This window comes from Colobus angolensis, unplaced genomic scaffold (assembly GCF_000951035.1).
Source record: "Colobus angolensis palliatus isolate OR3802 unplaced genomic scaffold, Cang.pa_1.0 Scaffold6, whole genome shotgun sequence".
NCBI classification, from domain to species: domain Eukaryota; kingdom Metazoa; phylum Chordata; class Mammalia; order Primates; family Cercopithecidae; genus Colobus; species Colobus angolensis.
This window is the reverse complement of record NW_012119598.1, coordinates 9,390,515-9,410,195: the sequence shown is the minus strand read 5'-3', so window position 1 is coordinate 9,410,195 and position 19,681 is coordinate 9,390,515. Positions and strand designations below refer to the sequence as shown.

The following is a 19,681-nucleotide window of genomic DNA, read 5'->3' as shown; positions in this document are numbered from 1 at the left end:
GACGTCTTAATTTACTTGAATTTACTTGATCTATGTTCTGCTAATGTATTGTCAGTGCTCAACACACACATAAACATGCACACACGCACGCACGCACACACACACAATCCTTTGTGGAAGAATATACGCCACCCCTCCCAGCTGCTCAGCTTATAGGAGGAACAGGAGCATGCTTGATAGAATGTCCTCAGTATATGCAAAATGAATTTATATTTTGTCCCGTTTTGTTATGCAGGCTTCCTAATGCTTTTTAAACATGATGTCATCATAAGAACATGTGTATACATGTACTTCTGCATAGAGCACTAAAATTAAATTGACTTGCTGGCAAAAGTTAGAGAAAATCCTTTTCTAGCTTCTCTGTACCACTCAATAAATTATTACAGTCTGTGCACAAAACACAAATTACATGCTTTATTAGTATGTTCTGTGGTAACCTCAAAACCACAAGTGTTTACATGTGCTGCACGCATGCAGTTTGGGGCTTTTTAATAGCGGGTTGACAAGAGATTAAAGGCAGAAATATGGCATTTTATTAAAGCAAACATATCAGCATGCCTACCATGATAAAATGATCTAGTTTTCTTCAGACACAAAAGTTTCTGTTGAGTGATACCTTTGCAATTCCTTGAGGGCACCCTATTATTCACTTTCCTCAACAGAGAGCAGCTGCAAATGGTCTCCAATTTTCAAAGAGTGTTGCCTGGTCATTCTTTACTGTCAAAATGAAGAAGAGCATAAAAGTTAAGTCAATAAAGTAATATGAAATGCTTAATATAAAAATTCAAGAATGAATGATTAACCATTAAAAACTTACAGTAGCTATTTCATCCAGGAAAAAAAAATTAACATTTCCCCTGAAACCTATTAACACTCCTTGTAAACAATATTCTTTTTTGAAATATATGACCTTTCTTAATGCTCTCCACACACACAGCATTTTTCTTACATCCACTTTACCTCACTGATATGAAGTTGAATTCCCCAGGAGAGAGTGCTTCGAGCCCCTTCCTGAGAAATATGTGGTCTTCTCCTGTATATTCTAAATGGATGCATTCATTTCTGTTAGATGATGCAACAACCTGTTGTTGTTAATACAACTTCAAAATTACAGACTTTGCTAGTGGACAATCAACAGGCCAAAGACAATGCCTACCTTGGGGCCCACGCTTCCTTATCGATCTATAAAATTTGATACACTGATATTTATGGAAATTGATATACATACCTCTCTGTTCTTGGTTACACCCATCTTTCTTCTACGTCTCTACTGTATCTGTGGATGTTGTGTAGAGGGCCATGTGCAGAGAAAAGCAGACTTAAAAGATTTATATATATATATATTTTTGAGGAAGCAATTTGAAAAAGCAGGGTTGAATTTATTCTGAGACTTCTTTTCAAAGTGAAATCAGAAAAACAGCAAAAATATTCAGGACCTATCCCATAGCAAATCCCTCCATACTATGATGTTGCTAAGAAAAATAACTCCTTGGGCATAAGACATACCAAGAATGATTCTGATGAAAACTAATTGCAAAATGATATAGTTGGGGTCAACAAGACAGCTCTTTGAGGCTGCCAAATGTTTTCCATGCAACAATTTTAGAGCTATTGGAGAAGCCTCCATTGTGTCATCCTCAGAAAGCCATCACCAGGGCTGTGTCCTGTTGGTTAACTGAGAAATGAGTGGGTATGACTTGTTTCTGGAAGTAAATCTCGCATTGTATGAACTTTAAGTATTTCTGTAAATTTATTTGTTTTAACAGATACTGTGAACTGTCATTTCTCAGATGTTTTATTCCAGAAATTGGACAGAGATGTTCAAACTGCTCCTAGTAGGGAGACAGGAAACATACTGACTGGTAGCTTTATTGGGCCATCAAGAATTTGTCTAGCAACTTAGGAGCATTCTGCTCTTGAGGAAAACCTCAAAGAAAAAGGATACATGGAAAAGAAATAACTAAAGAATATTCATACAGCAAGTTCTGGACAATAATCCTCAAATGCTTTAGGGAGGTGTAGATAAAATGTGAAATGTCCCCTATATAGTCTTTGTTTGTTTGTTTTATGTTGACATTTTAAAAATGAAACAGTAGATTCCCCTCAAAAACCCCACAACTTACCTGCTCTCTCCTCACATGGATGAGCCTGGCCTTCCCATTCCTGCCCTAAAGGATTAATTCTACGACCATCTCTGGGTAAAAGCTGGGAGATGGGGACGATCAATGTGGGGAGGGTCCCTTGGTATTCTCTTCTATCAGCCATTTCAATTCCATTTTTAAAAGATAAATTTTATATAAGTAGCTATTTTTCATGCATTTGACTTAGTGAAACACTTCTGAACAAGATATATGATTTCTGGTAGGTTTTAGTTACATTTACATGTTTTTATGTTGTGTGTGTGTGTGTGTGTATTTTTGGCATTACTGGCATAAGTTGTGTTATACAATCTAGGAGATTAAAACTAATTACAGCAGTGAGGCTAACAAGGTGTGAAAGCCATGAATCTGAATGAAACTTTCCATTTCTCTCTATAGGTTTTTATAAAAACTCTGACGGTATTTTCTCCCAAAATATGTATTTTTCTTATTATTTTAAATCATTAGCAAACCAAATAAATCATCCTGATTATTTTTATGTTACATGGTTAATTTATACATTTTTACAAATGACATCAATTCCTTTCTTCTTGTGTCTCTTCTTGTCCTTTTTGCTTCCCTCTACAAACAGCCAATGTATATTATATGCTTTCATATACACACATATGGATCATGGTTCTAGGTGTTAAACACACAGAGGCGAATTAAACTTCAATCCCGACCTCAATGAAATTACAATTCAGTTTGTAAGTATCATGATAAGGATAAGTAAAAGATTATGTGAAGTAATTTCCAAGATTGTTTATGGTTTTATGCTACACAGCACAATAAGTGACTAACATATGTTATCTCATTCAAACCTTTGGAATTGAGAAAGATATAAACATGGTCTTTGAAAATTTCCATATTGGAGAATAGACATTCAAAGAGAAATCTAAAAAAAGTTCAGGAACAAATAGACATAGAATAGGAACTGGGAAGCTATAGTGTCATGCAACCCAGAGGTAAATCGTAAGTAATGCCAAGTGTCATGGAAAAATCAAGGATCAGACTGGGTGTGGTGGTTCACACCTGAAATCCCAGCACTTTGGGAGGCCAAGGTGGGTGAATCACTTGAGCTCAGGAGTTTGAGACCAGCTTGACCAACATGGCAAAACCCCAGCTCCACTAAAAATACAAAAATTAGCCACGCATGGTGGCACATGCCTGTACTTCCAGCTACTCGAGAGGCTGAGGCAGGAGAATTGCTTGAGCCTGTGAGGCGGAGAGGCTGCAGTGAGCTGAGATCATGCCATTGCACTCCAGCCTGGCCAACAGAGCTAGATTCAGTTTCAAAAAAAAAAAAAAATCAAGGATCAATGTGGTAAATAAGCAATGATTTGGAGAAAGATGCCATCATTAATATTAAAGAAAGTAATGGAACTGAATTATTTAATTAGTCAAAGTGAATGCAGATATTTATCTTTGTTCTCTTGTGAAATTTCATTAAAATGACAGTAAAGGGATTAAAGGAAAAAGGAAAACATCACAAAATTAAATTAAAGGAAAAAAGAAAACATTACAAAATTAGAAAGTATTGAAGAAAAAATGGCAGCAGATGAAAGATTTCAAGACTACTCAGGAAAATGGAAAGTTGATAGCTATATGATAGCAAGCTTCGGTATCAGCCTCTCCACTCTATGCAGGGCCAAACGAGAAGCAAGTTAAGCAAGCTAATTTTCACCAAGCAATTCCAGAATATCTCAAAAATTAGAGGCAGTGGGTACATATAAAGGCAAGGACATAGGATAGGAATGAGAAAAGGGGAATTGATAATACCCTATGATCTCACTCATATGGGGAATCTAAACGAGTTGTTCATAGAAGTAGAGGGTATAACAGTTATTACCAGAGGCTAGGGAGGGGATGAGGGATGTGGCATGGGGAGATGTTGGTGAACTAGTATAAAGTTACAGTTAGCTAGGAGGAATAACGTCTGCTGTTTTATTACAGAGGAGGGTGACTGTAGTTAACAAAAGTGTATTGTATATTTCAAAATAGCTAGAAGAGAGGATTTTTAATGTTCTCACCATAAAGAAATGATTAGAGATGATGGATATCCTTATGCAAGGATAACGTGATCCTTATGCAATGTATACATGTATCAAAACATCACACTGTACCCAAAAAGTGTGTACAATCATTATGTATCAACTAAACACAAAATAAAACTTTAAAAAAAACTGTACATTCCAAATGCTCTCTCCTATCTGATAAGGAACAACATTTCTGCCACCCTACAGGAGATGGGATGTTTACTATGGAAATACTTAGAACCAGAGAAGCTCTGGGCTCACAGACATCAGACACAGTTGAACGTAAGAGTGAAGCACCAGAAAGAGAGAGAATGAACTCTCTTTCTTAATCAACTAAAAGTCTCCCCACCTCCTACGTACTCACCCTCTGGTGTACCCTGAGCCCTAACAGCCAGATAGACTACGTTTAAACTGTCTTCCTTACCATTTCCCCCTGCTCTCACAGGCAAGAGATTGGACAGTTTACCCCAGGAAAATTTCCCAGTCTAGGAGAAAATACCTGTATCAACTGGCATTTGGAAGCCTCCAACCAAAAGGCTGAGTTTCTACATGGTCAACAAATCATGCCCACTTACTTGCCCAAGACTTTCTTTTAGTGTTCACTGTACCATTTTGGAATATGAACAGAGAGCCAGAATCACACAACATTTTTTAAAGTCTCCAACATGGAAGACAAAGATGAAAGGAGATGGAAAAGGAACTCAGAGAAAATGAGACCATTAAGAGAGGAAGTGAAAGCTAAAAACACAAATGAGCACATGCAAAAGAACAACAAAACAACCCTGGAAATGATAACCTCAAAAAATAAGTAAGAAAGTAAGAGACGAATCATGAAACCAAGAAGAATACCATTAAATAAAAGGAATATTCAGAAAACAATTACTCTCAGAAATTACCAACTAATACAAGAGAAATCAAAAATTCTACTTAAGGACTGGAAAATACAATAGAAGAAAACTCAGAAGATAAAACAAAAATATATGAAAATGAAAAATTGGATAAGAAAGAATCAATTTAGGAGCTACAGACAGAACAACAAACTCAGAAGGAAGAAATCCCTCAAACAAATAACAGAAATAAACATCTGAGAATTAAAAATAACCCAAAGCATTTCTTACCATATTGAAGGGCCCAAGAAACATCCAACTCACTGAATGAAAGAACTCTACCAAAACATGTCATTGAAAATCCATACTTCAGGCTGGGTGTAGTGGCTCATGCCTGTTATGTTATCCCTGCACTTTGGGAGGCTGAGGTTGGTAGATTGCTTGAATTCAGGAGTTTGGGACTAGCACGGGTAACACCGCAAAACTCTGTTTCTACAAAAATGAAAATACAAAAAATTATTCAGGCATGATGGCATGAGCCTATGGTCCCAAGTACTTGGGTGGCTGAGGTAGGAAGATTGCTTGAGCCTGGGAGGTTGAAGCTACAGTGAACTGATTGTCCCACTGCACTCCAGCCTGGGCAAAAGAGTGAGATCCTGTCTCTAATAACAATAATAATAATAATAATAATAATAATAATAATAATAATACATACGTACATACTTCAGTCAGGCATGGTGGCTCACACCTGTAATCCTAGCATTTTGGGAGGCCAAAGCTGGAGGATCGTTTAAGTCCAGGAGTTCAAGGCCAGCCTGGGCAATATAGGGAGACCTCATCTCTACAGAAAAATTAAAAAATTAGCCAGGTGTGGTGGTGTGTGCCTGTAGTCTCAGCTACTTGGCAGGCTGAGGTGTGAGAATCACCTGAGCCCAGGAGGTTGAGGCTACAGCCTGGGTGACAGAGTGAGACCTTGTCTCAAAACAAAACAAAACAAAACACTATACTTCTCAGCCATAAAAAGAATGAAACCATGTCTTACGCAGCAACATGGATGGCACTGGAAGCCATTATCCTAACTGAAATCATTCAAAAACACAAAGTCAAACACTGCATGTCCTCACTTACACATGGGAGCTAAACATTGGGCACACATGAACATACAGAAGGGAATAGTAGACGCTGACTCTGAAACATGGGAGAGCAGGAGGGGGATGAAGGTTGAAAAATGACCCAGTGGGTACAGTGCTCACTATTTAGTTGATGGATGCACTCAAAGCCCAGACCTCACCACTATGCAATACATGCATGCGAGAAATCTGCCGTAGTACCCACTAAATACATTTTTAAATAATTTCAATGTCTAGACTCCCAGAGAAAAGGAATATCTTGAAAGCTTACAGGTGAATACCTTAATATTAAACTTTCTGTATCAATAAGGATGCTATAGTGTTGTCAAAGAATCTGAAGATAAATCAGTAATAAATACACAGGGAATATAAAAAAACAACACAAAGTAAGACGATTATTAACCCCCAAAGAATATAAGAAAGGAAATGTAACTGTAGTACTCTGCATTACTTAACTATGAACAATATGCATCTAGTTGTTAGACTGTAAACAGGGACTAGTGATTTAATACAAAACTTGTAATTGAAATAGAGAAGGCAGGCAGGTCAAAGATGAGGGGGCTTAGAGAGTTCCTTAGAAAAGATAAATTTTATTCTTCTGTTGTAAGAAACCAATAAACAACTTACAAAATCAAGTCTAGAAATACAAGTGCATGCATGTTACTTTTCAAAACAGGTTTTCATGCCAGAAGAAATGTCCAAAAGAATTTCTGAGGAGTAAGTTAGAGAGGGATGAGACCAACAACTGCTATTTTTATTTTCAAACCTTATAGTAGTTGGTGCTTTTAAATGTATTTATATGTATTATTTAGCTAAAAATTTTAAAATGAATAAATTTAATGAGGTTAATCTAAATGCATTAATATCATACTATGTCGAAAACACACTGTTATATGAAGTGGGCTGCAGAAAAATACATTTAGTACTAACCCAATTGTGTTGTTAAAATGATATATTTAAATATTTACTTCTAGCTATAATTTTGTTGAAAACGACTTAAAAGAGCACATCAAACTGGATGGCAACCCAATGGGAGGAACTTTGACTTATCTCAATATAGGGTTGATTCACTGGAAGTTTTATATTTACAGTGCCTTCAGATATTACAGGCATAATTTTTAAATATTTGAACACTAAACAATATTCAGTCCTTATGAAATTACATATATGTGCATAGGAAAATAAATAAATTCACAACCACCGAAAGGTTGAGATGATATCTTAGGATGATAGGATTGCATTTCATTTTTACTCTATTATTTACACTTTTCTCTGTTGTTTGGATTTGGGGACAGGATAAAGCAATTGTGTATTAGCATGAGCAACCATGATATTAATATAAAGCTGCAATGTGAAAATATATATGCACTAAAAATAACTCCTGGAAAGAATGATAAAAAATAAAGGGTTGTAATTAAGATGGTATGATTACAATGCTGAATTTTTTTTACCTGTCCACATTTTGCATATGTGCTATTTACACAGAGAAAAAAAAATGGCTGATAAAATTAAATAAACAAGGAAGGAAAATGGTGAATGTGGAGAGAAAATGGAAGTGGGGGGCAGGTGGGAGAATTCCTATTTATTAATCATTTACTATGTTTTAGCACTGCACTGTGTGTCTTGGTGGCAGGGACAGTCGCAGCCAAAAGATTTTCCCCACTGCCCAAGCACAGTGTCGGATGTCCAATTAACATTTTTAATAAACAGTTGAATCTAGGAATGAATGAATGGATAAATCAGTGAGTTATGGAATATTTATGAATTTGGCAATGAAAAAAAAGAAAAAGGTAGTCCATGATAGTCATGAGGGGGCAATATTAAGTAATAGAATTTCATTTGGTGTTCACAGTGATGGAAATTGAATATGCTTAAGGAGAGTAGGGGATCTGAAGATGGTTGTGGTGTGATAATGATGTCCTGAAAGGTAAGATTCAGAGCAAAAGAGCCATTAGCTTCAGCTGACTCTGCTAAGAATAGAGGTGTATAGCTGTTGCCCAGAATAAGTACAGTTACATGGGAAGGTGATTTGAGAGTTTACTTTGCCTTGTCTCAAACTTCACATGAGCAGCCATAAGCTTGTACTTGGGGGGGAACAAAAGTGTAAAATGAAAGCTTTTAAAAGATCCCTTAAATACTAATGCTAAAGTTTTTTTGTTTTTGCTTTTGTTTTTTTGTAATATCTCTACAACTTAGTTGTCAAAATGTCCTTTGAAACAGTTCATATGAAGGACTTCTAGAGCCTTGAAGTTTATAGGGGTATGTTTGCCTCTAAGTCCAAGTGCAAACATCAAAAACTGTGACAATGAGCTTTCACTTGTATGTTGATAACTGTAGGAATTTCCGTTTTGAAAGAACACACTAGATTGTATCAAATTATTTACATTTGTTCATAATTCTAGAGTTATTTTATTGCAAAAAAAATTAGAAGGTGAAGGATCATGAAATTTAAATCATATGCTTTACTTCTTTTATTTAAATTACTGATAAATTGGATATTCACTTTGAGTTGAGCTTAAACTGTAGAACTTCTATATTCTCACCTATAAAATCAGGATTAGAATAAGTCTAGAGCCTCACGAACTATTAGCTTTTACATGATAACCATGACTATCAGTAGACATTGTCCAGGGAATTCTCTCAATAATCCCCAAATACGACAAGAACATGTGTCCTACAACCCTTTCAACTCACAGGCGAGAAAAGTGACCTATACATGCTTTAAGGTACATGATTTAGGTATGAAGAGCTGTGGGGAAAATGAGAGCACCTGTAATATCTTTCAGGGATTGAATATTGCAATTTAATGAAATAATTATGAATATGTATTTAAATGCAATATATGTATTTTGTAGAGACCAGACCTCACTGTGCTGCTCAGTCTGGTCTTGAACTCCTGGGCTCAAGGGATCCTCCCACCTCAGCCTCCCAAAGTGCTAAGCTTACAAGTATGAGTTACCGTGCCCAGCTTTAAATGGAATATTCTTTAAAAAAACATATCTGAGGCATGTTTTCTCTGGGCTTTGTGGTCTCTGACTACCTACATAGAATTGAGACATGAAGATCTGGCCATTGACTAATGTACTGAATCATTTTAAATAAATGGATGACATATTAGTAGATTTAAACTTTTTGATAAAAATCTTAAATATTTACTTTGTGCATTATGTGCAGTATACATATTTTACTATAGTGCACATTATATATATAAAATATATGAGCAATATATAGTGAAAAATTATGTTTTATATATAATGTATACTATAGTAAGAAATATATAATGTGCACTATAGTAATATATAAATATAAAATATATTTATATTAAATATATATAATGTGCACTACAGTAAAACATGTATATTACATGTAATGTACAAAAGATTTATTTCCTTTATATTTACAAAAGATTCTGAATATATTTATCATAAATATTTAGCTCCAAATTCCCTGAGAATTTAAAAGTCTAATAGAAATTTTATAGATATAAAATTTAATAGAAATTTCATAGATATAAAATTTAATAGAAATTTTGTATCTTGAATTTTTATTTTAAATCATGTGAAATACATAAGGAGAAACTGGATTAATTAAAATGGCCCAAAGTAGGACATCTCTTCTGTGATCTGTAAACAAGGCAGAAAAAAGCAGGGAAGAATAAAGACCGTACCAATTGTCAAGATCGGAACGATAGCATGTAACAGAATCAGAAAATGATGTATTTATTTAAAAAACAGACTAAACATATATTTTAAGCATGACATCATGATGGAACTGACTAAAGCTAGGTCAGTGTCAAACACTGACATAATGGCTCCCGTCACAGGATATTTGACCTTAGAGAACATGTGAGCGCTTACCAAGGATATGAACCCACCTTGAAAGTCCCATGGTGAGATGCGTGTGATTACACTAGGACTTTGTAATTTAACTGGAAATGGATTTTAATCAGGTGGTAATATTATGGGTCACACTCAAATGCTCTCGTATAAGAAAGTTTAGAAAGATTTAGACTTCTTTTCTCTATAGTAGGTACAGATCATAGATTCTATGTTGGACTAGCATGTCTCTCGGGTGCTTGGTAGACATCGCTGCTCTTCTGATAGATAGAGAAAATGAGGTTACAAAATTGCTCTACTATCACTTACTCTTAGATGGAACAGGTGAAAATCCTTGGGGAAATCATGTTAATGGGCTACAGGCTTTCCAGAGTTTAGCTATATGCTTGGAAAAAGAGTCAGAATGAAAACTTTAGATTTGAGCAACACCCCCATTTCATTTCTTATAATAGCACTGTGGTTTGGTGAGATATTTTCAAATCTGGAAAAGCAGAGCTGTAAAATATGTCCTCTTAAAGAAATGTATTCACTGAAAAGCAATTTATTTTCCTCGAAACATAACACGTTTATGTATATGAGCATCATGAGAAGTTGATATTGGTACTCAATAAAAATTTTATAGACTTTTTGATAAAAGGATGCTTTGAGAGATAAAGTTGCTTCTTGATGATCAAGACAAATTCTCATCTTGCAAGAGCATGAGAGCATATTTAAATTCTATAAACAAGACAATACAGAAAGAATAAAAAGAAATTTGTTGAGCAAGGGAGGTGAAATAAACGAACAAAAATGAGGGAAACATGTAAACATTTACAACCTGTTTACAACTTCCTCTTAAAACTGCTTATCGAAGTTCATTCATTACATTAACAGAAAAAGGACAGAGACCATGCTCTCATCATCTAACATGAAACTTCATTAGCATATCATTAGCATGTGGCAAAGTTTAAATTTTTAAGCACAGAGCTTGGGTGGGCTTTCAGCACACCAGCAGTCTGTTCAGAAATTATGTGAACATTGGTACATTTAAATTCCTGAACTATCCTTTCCTGAAATATTCTCTACCAGTAAAGCTCATGAATGTAGAACACCCATTCCCACTGACTGTGGAAGACAGTCGGCCTCCTTAAATCCTTCAGTTAAGGACATACAATGAAATGCCTCGTTAAGAACCTTAATTTAAAGCAGCACACAGTTTTCTATGTCAGAGGTAATAATTACCTTCTTTAATGAGCCTGACTTTTCTCTGTGATGAGTAAGACTTCCTCCACTTTGTTGATAGTAACTCTGGATTTATTTCAGGCTTTCTTCAAGTGCTCTTATTTTTAAAAAATAAAAATTATGTCTTGTTTTTCTGGGGTCAAGTTCTGCCTACTCTATACTGAAACCATGTGCTGTTCAAGCACTGCTAAAACCAATTACGCATATATTCCTAGGACGTGCAGGAGCCTATAGAAGTCATATCATCCACATCCCAGCTTCTAAGCAGAGCTACAGATAAATTATGTCAGCCTGAAAAGGGCCTACCCTATGATTTTAAATAACTTCCATGTGAACTATAGCTATCCAAAATGTCCCAGCAAATTAAACAATAAAATTGAAAAGCTCTTGAACAAATTGATTTTATAGATATCTATTATAATCTTAAGAATTTAAGATCTATGTTTGCAGGCTGAGGAGGGCTTGAAGAGTTATGCCCAAGTATATGAGAACTTACGTGGCAACTTGCTTTAATTATAATGCTAGGTATTTCTTGGTTTCCTCTAATATAGTTAGATCTTTCCCCTATATTATCAGCTACCCATAATATGCTTCCCCAAATTGATCTGCATTTCATATAAAATAATTGAGAAGTGTTTCAGCTTTTAGATGCTGAAGAATTTAAATCACATAACATAGTCCCTTCAATTTACAGACAGGAAACGAAGAAACATTAAATGGCTCCTCTAAGGTCATACAGTATTTGTGTGAAAGAAGCAGAAGTTGAACTTAGCTAGTGTTTGGCACATGAGTCTAAATCTTTCTAGTCTATCTAATTTGCCCTTTGTTTCTGGATAAAGAGAACCAATTATACTTTCCAGTGTTTTGTGAGATATGTACTATTACATAAAGCTCATTTCATAGAGATGTTTTATGGTTTTACAATTTGACACTACTAGCTAGGGTTATTAACTTCTTGCTAATCCTACCCTAGCACCCAGTCAGGCTGAGATTCACAAAGGTTTAGAGTTGGAAAAAAAACTTAGAGATCCAGTATAGAGACATTTTTTGAACTACAAGGCAGTTTTACTCTTTCACTTTTGAACTATAAGGCAAGTCCTCAACTCAGGTACTACAGAAGATCGAAGGCATAGGCTTGCCTGTGTAACATAGTGAGCCAGAGATGGTCCAGATTAGCACTAATGCCACCGATACCCAATACAGTTCTTTTTTCACCGCAAAGAAGATGTCTTAGGACAAGAATATTGACACTGTATCAGTTTATACTTTTCAAGTGAAAATGGAATTGCAAAATTGGACCATAATTTACATTAAAGTCACTCTAAGACTTTGGCCTCTGTAGTTGGATGCAGGAGCAGCAGAACATGTCAGTATGGATTTGTCTTCTGTTTCTTTGCTGTCATTCCTTATAGTCAACCACTGAAAAGTTTCTACATGAAAAGAGAGTTTGTTCTTTAAGCCCCTTGAACTGGTGCCATCCTTTCTGACCTTTTCTCTGGTTCTTTCATGTAAGTGTTATATCAACTTTTGAAAGAGTGTTGGTCTGTTAATCATTTCTTCTACTGCTAGAAAATTAAACATTTTTAAATCCCTCGGGTCTACAGTCTTTAGTTATTTTAACATTTAATATAGAAACTAGGACAATTCTACCCCCAAAATATCTTATTTTCAAATCTATTTCCTTCTGTTTCCAAAGTTCAAATAAATTATAGAGAAAAACCTAAATGGAAAGGTTCCTGTTTGTCATGGTTATGGCTAATCTGGCCACGTATTTAGAGCGTATGAACTGTGCCTGTAGGGCAAGGATGCAAAAAGTTAGGATTTCAGAAAGCCCCCAAGACACACAGCCAAAATCTGTAATGTTTAGTGAGATCACCTCCAGATGTAACTAACATTAGGAATGTCCAGTCGTGCAATATCTTTTATTAGCAGATAATTTAGGCTTCTGAGCAAATTAACAAAATCAGCAGAATAGTCAGTATCAAGTTGGGCCATCACTGCTGGAATTAAAGAAAGAGCTCTTTTGAATTTTAGGAGTTAGTACCTATTCAAAAATAAAGTATAGATTTATCATTTTTATTGTTTCTTATTCAATTGTCAGGCACTAGGAGAACGAATGGGGTGATAGAAAATACTACAGACCTGAATTTGATAGCACCATATTTGAAACCCAACTTTGTTGTTTCTAGCTATAATACTTTAGGAAACCCCTCTCAACCATATTTGTCCATCTGCAAATTTGGAATCGATACGTAGTCTACAAGATTGCTGTGAAGAACAAAGTAGATAATTGATGTGAAAAGGTCAAATACGATACTTGGCATGGGGGAGAGGCTGTTTCAGAAAGCGTGGTCCAAGATTAACTAAAGAAAAAGTGGTGATATGTATAATATTTCTGTTTTTCCAACAACGGGATGTTCATAACTCTAAAGAAAAAGTATCAGCCTCAGAATTTGGTTTCTTATTCACAAGGATTTTGAAGGCAGCAGAACCAAGATACATAAACTCCTCCAGAGATTTTTGTTTGGTTTTTTAAACTTGTTTATCTGAGACTATATCTGACTGAATTGTCATAATTTTAGATTGTATATTAAACATGAAGAAATTTAAAATATATATACTAAAATTCCATTCCAGTCTCTAAGTTGGAATCATTCAACACCATCAAGTGCTTGGAACATTCATTGCAACACTTGGCCCCAGCTCAGCAGGGCCTGGACTCACAATCACCCTAAGCTTTATGAATTAGAGCCAAATAAGTCATTAAAGAATCCCAAACACTCAGGCTTGGCTAAGAAATGGTGGTTATCAGTGTACAAATGTGACTCCATATATCTCTAACATCTATATTACTTCAGTGAAATAGCAACAATCACATCAATAAAAAACACAATCTAGAAATACCTCAATATTTATTAAAACAACACCAACAACAATAAATTTTGTAAGATTTTAGCCATAGCACTTGACATATGATAGAGGTCATGCTCATAAGTAGTTACTTTAGAAACTGTTAATCCATTTTGGCAACCAGTCACAGAAAAAACAGATTCATTAACCATTAAAGCTTCAGCAACTAATTTTACTACCACCATTTTCAGAAAGAGCAGGCTGGATAGAATCAGCATAACTAATTTCCTAAATTAATCCACATATTCAATGCAACAGAATTTTTTCCTAGAGCTTGACAACCTTATCTTTATGTTTATATGAAAGAGCTAAAAGGCTACAAATGATCAATTCTATTTTGAAGGCAAAAGGGTAAGGGATTCATCCTATCAGATACACAACGTTTTAGAAGGACGAGGAGGACCAGGAGGAGGAGGAAGAGGAGGTAAAAGAGGAAAACCTCATGTAACTACGACAATGTGTATTACGGCATGGCTAGGGAAACAGAGCACAGAAACAGAACAAAGTGTCCAGGGATATTTATACAGAAAATATGATTTAGTATTCAGAATAAAAAAACCTTACAAATCTATGGACCAAACCCAGTGCAAACATTTCAAACTCTCTAGTTATAAATGAAATGAATATTTAAAACACAATGATCTAACTCTTCACACTCATCAGACTGACTAATATTAAAAGTTGCTTGAAAGTGTTAGGATATGGAGAAAGAGAATAAATTGTCAATATATAGTAAAGTTGAAGATGTGTATAACCTACAGCCAAAAATGCCACACTTGGATAAACCTTGTACGTGTGAACGTAAGAAAACGTACCTAAGAATATTCATTGTTGTCAGGCGCGGTGGCTCACGCCTGTAATCCCAGCACTTTGGAAGGCTGAGGCAGGCGGATCACAACATCAGGAGATCGAGACCATCCTGGCTAACACGGTGAAACCCTGTCTCTACTAAAACTTCAAAAAATTAGCCAGGCGTGGTGGTGGGCACCTGTAGTCCCAGCTACTGGGGAGGCTGAGGCAGGAGAATGGCGTGAACCCAGGAGGCGGAGCTTGCAGTGAGAAAAAAAAAAAAAAGAATATTCATTGCATCATTGGCCTTGATTAGGGAACAGGCTTAAGAACAAGATGACCTGAACATCAGTCCTGGTACCAATCCTTATTAACTCTGTGAATTCAGGCAAGTTACAACCTCTCTGTGCTGTAGTTTCCTCACGAATGAAACAACCGCATAGCTATTGTGAGGATTAAGTGAGTTCATACAAATGGAGCACTAAAAATAGTCTCTAAATTTAATGTTTACTATTGTTTAATTATATTTATTTAACATATACTTGTTGTTCTTCCAAGTTTACTAGTCTACCACAACAGGAAATGATTCTACTTACAAATCAGAACTTCATTCTTCCAAGCTACACTAGGTCACATGGAAATCACTGTTCTTCAAGCCTTCAAACTTCATTTCAGCTGCAGAAAAATTTCCTCAACAAAAGCTTAAGCAGAAGCAGGTAATGGGGTCCAGGATAAATCTGATCTTTCAGAAGTCAGCACGACATGGTTAATCTCCACCATGGCACCCAGATTTCAAGGGTTAATAGAAATAAGCAAAATTAAAGAAAACCAGATGCACCAAATTCTAAACCTAAGAACTGGGGGCCTAGGGAATGATGCTCACATTTTTGAAAGGAAGCTCTCTGATTCCAATGAAGTGCAGTTCCCCCACTTTAATTCAAATTACGGTTTGGTTTACAACATATGCACGCACATATGCAGGTTGCTGAGATTTTTAAGAAAATGTGCAATGTAATGAAGTGATATTTGTGCTTGAAATCTTTATTTTATAATCACCAAAGGTATAGGAAAATTAAAAATATTAAAAACATACACTTACAAAGAGTCAAAAAATAAAAAATTATCTTAACCTCTTTCCTTCACTCTAATGATTTCCTTCCCTGACATTTTATACACACGCACACACACACACTCCACAGAGTATTTTAAAAGCACATGAGATTGCAACATTCATTACATATGCATAAGACCAATTTTAGTTTCATTCTTTCTTATCCATGTATATATCCAATTATCCCAGTATCATTTATTAAATGACTTCCCACTGACTTAAAATGCTATTTTTATTACAGTCATAGTTTTTTTTTCCTGGAATCTAGTCTGTTCTATTGATCTATTATTCTATGCTAGCACCAAAAACCACATAATTTGATTTACTATAGTTTTATATTACATTTTGATATCTGTAGAAAAAGTTCTCCTTCACTCCTCCTTTAAAATTTTTCTTGTGCATTACTATAGTTTCTTTCCCTCACCTCATCTTTATAATTGACTTACAAAGTTCCATAAAGTATATTTTGGATATTTAGATTGACACTTCTTTAAATTTATAGATTTATTTGCAAAAATGGGGTATTTTCAATATCCCAAGATATGCTGTAAGAAGAAAAAAGTGGATTACAAAAAATATATACCTTTCTTGAATATTGAATGTCAGAGAAAGGTAATTTTCTAAAGACAGATAAGTGAGGGTGCTCATTTTTATTGTGAAATAGAAAGGAAAGGATAAAGGGAAAAATAAAGGCACAAACAATATGATGCATTATAGCTTAACTGATTCGATTTTGAGGCATGTCTCTTTTACCCTGTCTGGACCCAAATTTTCTCATCTGTTAAAGAAGAAACTTGGACAGGATGAGGTCTAAGACCATTTCCAGCTCTATAGTCTTAGACATTCTTATTTTAGACAGGACAAAAGCATGGGCCAAAACACATGCAGCTAAACACCAATCCAGACACACTTTGTGCGTGGCAATGCTTGCACCATATTCTGGGAAGAAAACAGATTTGTTGCCCTGGCTACATTTGTGGACTGGTCAGCCAAACTGAAGTGAGGCATCTAATTGTTCACTTGAGAATGTTGAGGCTCAGGGGATTTTCCAAGTAAATTTCCAAGTAAATTTTCCAAGATCACACAGGTAACAAGTGGCAGAATGTCACTTCAATACGAGACGCGTGATTCCAAGGTTGATTTTCTTTCCACTGTGTAATGCAATTCTGAGTGCTTGGTGAGGCAACAATAGAATAAATGGGTAGGCGGAAGTCTACAAATTAAGAGATGAAGGGTATTATATTTCAGCTATATATCTCCTGACTTCAAAGTAGAAAAATAAGCATTTGCTGAGAAAAAAACAGACCTTATTTAGAATTGACCTTTGAAAAATCATCACCAAAACTAGATGTCAGACGAATTACTTTTAAAAAGCAGTGACTTAAGACTGACTTAAACTGACTTCAGGTCTCTAAGCATGAAGACAATAGGAGAAATCATTTTGTACTCCATTATACCAAATAACACAACCAATAAAATGAGTGTTATCAATATCTTCTACCCTAACTAGCATCTACTGTACTCTCTAGCCTATTTATAATAGCACCATGAATGGTACCTTTTGAAGAATTATTTCTGCAGAATCAATATGTAAAAGAACTATGTTAATAGTAAAGAGTTTATATTTACTGTATATGCAGCATATGCCACGTGTTGTTTAAGTTTTTTACAGATTGCATAGATAAAGCAGTTTGCACTCTGCCTTTCACCTAGACGGCAGTGTGTGTATTTAAATGCAGGGAACCCAGCCCGCAAACCTGAGATCACTGTACTCTCACCAGGTAAATATAATGAACTTCTGGGGAAGAAAGGAGAAGAAGAGGAAGAAGAAGAAGAGGAAGAAGAAGAAGAAGAGGAAGAGGAAGAGGAGGAGGAAGGGGGAGGGGGAAGGGGAAGAGGAGGAAGACAGAAGACAATGACAATAGTGGGAGGAGAAGGAGGAAGAGGAAGAGGAGGAGGAGGAGAATAGGTCAAGTTATAGTGCATAGTAGGTACTGAATACTCTTCTAAGCTCCTTTAACATATTAACTTCTAACAACCGTTTGAAGTCCAGTCACTGCCTAATTCCTTAGAAGTTGTGTGATGTTGGGAGAAGTAACTAACATAACTGAGTTTGACATTAGAAACAACAATAGTAATACATAACACAGAGTTTCTGTAAGGTTTAAATGAGTGAATTCATTTCAAAGTATGCAGCACGTAACTGCTCAATAACAGCTTCTGGTTTTTGCCTTTCTGTAAAATATTTTCCATGTGATTTCAGAAAGTTTCATTGTCCCAATGTAAAAGAGTAACTTCATGGATCTGAATATTTAAGAGCACCAGAGTTTTCAAATCCATAATTCAATCTAAAAAATCTAAGTTGTTCAACTCGCTGTTACCTCCTTCTTAATAGTTTAATAGTTCCTTCTCTCCAACACACTAGGCTAAAAAATATGAGTATCTGTACACCCCACCTCTAAAGTCCCTTTCCAAACAGAAAAACACTTACAAATCTGAAATCAAAGTGATCTTGTGAGAAAAATGAGGATTTTATTACAGTTTACACTTATATCATCATTCACTGATGTTAGTTAGGCTCATGCTAGACCAACAGTTGCAGAATTTTAGGGCTGGAAGAAATCTGACTTAGCCGTACAATAGCTGCATTTTACAGATAAGAAAAGTAAATTTCAGAGAGGGTAAGTGGGTTGTCTAACATCACTGAATAGCTTGGGAGGCTTGCCAAGGGTCACAGCCCAGTCCTGTGTCCTGTAAGCATTGAATATGTTGACAAATTTAGTTACTTGGGCATGAAGTGCATGTCATCACACCATGGCCTCTCTGAGCATTGTTGGTACCAGCGGAACAATTATTAGACAGTTGTCATTACCAAGAATAGGTGGTCTTTGGCCTAGAGTTGTACTCAAACATTGTTGTTTGTTTGTTTGTTGAGACAGAGTCTCACTGGGTCACCCAGGCTGGAGTGTGGTGGCGCCATCTGGGCTCACTGCAACCTCTGCCTTCCAGGTTCAACCAATTCTCGTGCCTCAGCTTCCCTAGTAACTGAGACTACAGGCGCGCACCACCATGCCTGGCTAATTTTTGTATTTTTAGTAGAGACAGGGTTTCATCATGTTGACCAGGCTGGTCTCAAACTCCTGACCTCAGGTGATCCCCTCACCTCGGACTCCCAAAGTGCTGGGATTACAGGTATGAGTCACTGTACCCAGCCTCAAATATTGTTTTGTAAAGTGACAGGTTATCAGATGTGGAGTAAATATCATGTCATTCGTTCCCCTGTGCTGTCAAAAGGAGTTGAGAAGAGCAAAGACCTTTTATCTCTGCCAAAAAGGAGGAGAGACTGATTAAGAGACAGTAGATCCTAGACATGCCCAGCAAGACATTTTTAAAAAATTATCTATACTTCCACCCACCCCATGATTTTGGAAAATGTGTGAACCAAAGTACATAAGTGAATATATCCTTATATCCATTTGGTAGTTCTATGATCCACTAATAATGAGAATGCCTCACATCTCTCATTTCAACTTTTCACTTAAAAGTTTTAAGTCTTCAGATGTTTGGGTAGCCCAAAGTCTTAAGAAGTTTTCTTACTCCTTATACGAAGATTAATTCAAGATGGATTAGAGACTTAAATGTTAGACCTAATACCATAAAAACCCTAGAAGAAAATCTAGGTA

At 35.8% G+C, this 19,681-nt stretch overlaps 1 long non-coding RNA gene across 1 annotated transcript in view; it reads right to left on the bottom strand.

The window, feature by feature from the left end:
• Positions 1–388: 388 nt before the first annotated feature.
• LOC105526623 overlaps positions 389–19,681 on the bottom strand; it is a 359,766-nt gene continuing 340,473 nt past the window's right edge. The window contains exons 4-5 of the long non-coding RNA XR_001004107.1: positions 1,507–1,664; positions 389–717 (exon numbers count right to left, since the gene is read on the bottom strand). This is a non-coding gene — a long non-coding RNA (uncharacterized LOC105526623). The remainder of the gene's footprint in view (positions 718–1,506; positions 1,665–19,681) is intronic.